This window comes from Camellia sinensis, chromosome 8 (assembly GCF_055761805.1).
Source record: "Camellia sinensis isolate YWXY chromosome 8, ASM5576180v1, whole genome shotgun sequence".
Classification (NCBI taxonomy): Eukaryota; Viridiplantae; Streptophyta; class Magnoliopsida; order Ericales; family Theaceae; genus Camellia; species Camellia sinensis.
The window spans coordinates 80,623,763-80,628,530 of NC_138968.1; positions in this window are offsets into that span (position 1 = coordinate 80,623,763).

Consider the following 4,768-nt stretch of genomic DNA (forward strand, 5'->3'; position numbering starts at 1 on the left):
GTTAGTGATGTGATTAATAGGAGCTTGCCATGTACAAAGGAACTTTTGGTTGTTAAACTAGACTCATTGTGTACACAATTTGTATTGACATGGATAGAGAGGTCTATACAATATAATTTGATAATATGTTAACATTTTTCTTGTTTATTTTCTTTGCAGATTGGTTTTTGATGACGTTTGGAAGCATACTTGCAAATCCAGATCAAGTGTTGAATTTTTTTTTTCTTGAACTGATACTTAGTTGTAGTTGCAAATCAATATCAAGTGTTATTTTTTTTGTGGACTCCACTTTAGTTCATTTTGGGATTTGCTTTGATGTTTTTTTTTTGTTATACTTAATGAATTATTATTAAAGTTGTTTGATGGATATATTTTGATTTATAATATAAATTGTTTAGTGAATTTTTTTGTGGAGTGGTGTATAATAGTTAGTGGATTTCTTAGTACAATTAAAAGGCTATTGGAATATAAGCAGGGATATTTGTGAAATAGTAATTAAAATTAAAATATAAAATATGGAACAAGTTTAGTGACGAATTTGTTTTGTCATTTGTATTTGTTATTACGACAAAGTGATTATTCATCTCCAATAAGCATTTTTTGTGACAAAATTTATTGCTGCTTATATATGAAAGTTTTCATTGATTTTGTTGTTTGGTGACTAATAATTTTGTCATGTATATATGTATATATATATATTTGCGACGAAATATATTTCGTCACCCATGTATGACTTTTGGAGACGGAAAATATCGTCAACTTTACATCTTACTATGATGAAATTATTTCCTCATCAATGATCAACATGTGTGACAAATTTATTCGTCAACTAAAGTTATAAATATGGTACTGAATAACTATTTGGTGACGAAAACTAGGATTTTTGGCGACAAAATGTTGTTTTATTGGTGACAAAAAATTTCGTCACTGAACTTAGGTAGTGGTCCTTTGCCTCTTGCCCGCATTTGCAGAAATCTCTACTGCTAAGGATGGCCCAACCTATGTCTCTTTCTCAAGCCAAGCCAAGGACTCGCCAGAAAGGGCATAACTGAAGTTGGCAGCAGGGGCCAAAAGCTCTCTCATCCTCTAAGCAGCGAGGTATCGAACTAAGTGCAAAGCACATACTAGGAATGAAGCAAGGTATTCAACCCCCTCGTCTGGACGAGTTTGATCACGTCCAAACTTGTGTAAGGCCAATCAACTGTATACTTGGCCGGCGAGACATGCTGTAGCTCATCTCAAACAAGTTAAGCCAGGGGCATCGCCAAGCGATGTTAGTCTTGGATCTGCTGCACATCCAGTTGCACCACAACCCTTCGGTAGGGAAGCTCACCAGCTGTGTGTTAAAGAAGTAGGATCTAGCCAAATACTCGGGGCAAGGGTCCACCATTTTCAGCTTATCCATCAACCACACTTGGGGAGGGATAAAAATAAGAGAGATTAAAGAATAAAGAGATATGCGTTGAGAGAAAAAGTAAGGAAAGGGCTTTGAGAGAAAATAGAGAGTAAGTGCCAAAGTGAAGTGGGAAATCATAAATGAGAAAGGATGGGAAACAATACCTGGAGAAGTAGTGAACTCCCTGCAAACTGAGAAGTCTCTCGCCTATGGAAAGTATCCAAACCCATTAAGGTTTCGGCCAGTGCCAGGCCTATACGGCTCCGACCCTCCTTGGCGCTGAACCACTTCAATTAGTCGGATGCTAACTTCGCTACCACTAGGGGAAAGAAGATAATGGGCGAGCAAGCATATGCAAGGGGCATCTTGGCGATGACCTCGCCAAAGAAGATCACTCCTATTTCCGATATTGGCAAAATAGTGAATTAGGCCAAGAATGTTCAACTCTCCATCATGAGCTAAAGATTTAGCCTTGTTGAAAGAGAGGCCACACATCCGTTCAAGAGCTCGTGCATGGCCAAAAAGTTACTGAGGCATAATTTCTTCATTGCGCCGAGACTCCATTAATACTTGAAACTTCTCAAGAGTGGGACACATGCCTTGTGATCCAAAGCGAAACATATGAGTAACCAGGTCCCAACAATGGGCTGATATGGAGGAACGGAAAACAAACTGAAGTGTGACTCAAAGTAAAAAGAGCGTTTATGCTGAAACCATTGAAATTTACCTTTCCCATGCTGTCCAAAGTGGCCGTCCAATCTTTGAGCCTTTCCACAAGGAAAATCTCCATTTTCAGAGAAAATTGAAGAAAAGATGAGGTTTTGTCAAAGAAATAGCAAGAGAAGACCTTTATTGAAGATAAGGTTGTGTGAGTGGTTGATAGCTATTGCCAGCTGTTTGCTAGTAAGTCTTGGCCGGCTGTTCATTTTATTGGCCAGTCGGCCAAGCATGCCAACCAAACAACTTGGCAGCAGGACTATGTTTTCCCTCTCTATTTTTGAGTCTTATTTTGAGTCTTTTGTTTATTGTAAGTGTAAATAGGTGTGTTTACATTGTTTTTACTTTGTCTTTCCTTTGTTGAGTTGTATTTTGTATTTTGGTCAGTTGTAGGCTCAATATCTGGTTAAGAACTCATTCGAATGTGATGATTCTCAGTTTTAGTTTCAAAAAGACAGTCCATTTTTTTATGCAAGTGTTGTGCCATGCTCAAGATGCTATGCAAAATGAAATGCTTTCTTTCGTAAACTGTAGGGTTTGACCCTGATCATAGTTTTTACAAAAGAGAAAATACAAGTTTTCAAAATAGAAAAGTAAAGACCTATCTGAAGGTATACAAAGTTTTGAACTACCAAAACAAAAGAAAAGAGTAAAAAGAGTGAAAAAAATTTAGTGTCAGTCACATCAGGCGCATCAAAAGGCCTTCTTCGTCCTCTTTCGAGGAGGAGACTCAGGATCACTGTCACTGTTAGCACCGCTGTCATTAGAGAAGTGTTACTCAGAACCATCCTCATTCTCTCCGCTCTCAGACCTGAAGCGCTCACTTATTGTCCCTTCAGTGCCACTAGTCTCAGCATCATCTCCACTCAAAGTCAGCTCTAAAGATGAGGAAGTCTCATGTACTTTAGATTCTCCACTCTAACTCTGGCACCTCTACTTCTGCCCCGACCTTTACCCTCTCCCCTGCCGCATACAGGAGCCTGTCTACCTCTCCTCCCCACAGCTGGAGAAGCTGTTGCAGGTACAGGTCGAGGCCGAAAATAAGAAACAAAGTATCAATTCAATTTGGTGCAAAATCAGTATGAGTATGGCAAGAAAGGAAATCGGTGAATTTTAGATGAGGAAAATGAGTTACCTGATGATCGTGGTAGGCGAGCAGGGCCTCCCTCCTCAGTACCATCTAGACTAAGGAGTTGACAAACTCAAGGAGGCCGTCCACATACTCCACCGGCACCTATAAGTGAGTTTGAACATCAGAATGCGGAAAAGGGAATATGAAACATTAGCTACAAGGAAAAGTACATACCTATTGCATGTTAGGGTCCTTGATGTACTAGCGCTCCTCTGGGTACACAATCGGGATCTGGTGGGCCGACCCACTCAGCCGCCAGCAGGTGATCGCTGTTGGAATCTCAGGTAGACCGGCTACGTGAACAGTGGGAGCCGCCCCTCCAATGCTAGGCTCAGCCGCACGAGTGGTACCTCTGGCAGTAGGAACATCTACAACGCCTCTCGTGTGAGCTCTGGTCAGAGGCGGCATAAGGTTGGTCCGGATGAACTCAGTATAATCCCCAACCCCACGAAAGTGATTAGCATCCTGCCCCACCATGAACTACATAATAGCCTTGATTGGTAGACTATTGGCAGTCCTCATGGATGGTGGAAGAGGAGCAGGAACAACGGGGTTTGGTAGCCCCAAGGTTTGGCACATGAACCTCTCCCCCAAGTACTAGGTCTTGCAAAAGGGACCCTCTAGCAAAATCCGCAACCTGGAGGTATCCCAAGACCCAGCATACTTGTCCCTTGTCCCTACTGGCATGGCCACCTATGGTTGCAAGGTATCCTGTAAAAAGAGAATTCATAGTTGTCAGTTGTTGTCAGTTCTCTCAGTTGTCAAAGTATGGGCTAAGGTAATGAAGATGGAATGAAAGCAACATAAATGGAATAAAATGGGCATGAGTTTCAGATTACCTCACTTGCTGTCACTATGTTGAAGAATCGGCAGTAGTAGGCGAAGGTGGTGACACTACGGCGCCGAGGGTGGCACCTGTTGTCATATCGTCTAGAGTGAAGCACAACTGCCTCTACCTTATCTCCCGGCACCAGGGCAAGTGCGGAGAAGTTGGAATATACCCAGAGCTGTAAGAAAAGATTAGTTTGTGAGTCAATAGACAGAGACAGAATACAGGCAGAGATAGAAATACCGAAAGAAATAGAAATAAAGACAGAAAATGCAAAACAAAAAACATTATTTATAACAGAAATGGAAATAGAAAGTGCAGTATATACCTTCCAAGCTCTTCAGTAGCCTTCCGACCTTGTTCGCCTTCTTGCGATAACTAGAGCTCATGTAGTCGTACAGAGTGGTGAGACCAACACCACCCCAGTCGTAGAAGGGCACCCGCGGCAACACCACCAAGGCACTGAGCAGATATAGACCCATTGTGTTTGTAGACACCTCATTTTTGACAGCCCTTACGACTTGGATGCCATCGCATGCACACGAGATGATGAGTTTATTTGCTCGCCAAGTGCTCCAAGTCCTCAGCGGAATGCCACAGCATTGAGCCCTTCAAACCCTACACCCATGTTACCTTATTTTTGGACCAAGCCTTGGTCTTTCAAGTCTGCAGCTTCTAGTGGCCTGCCGGCCAC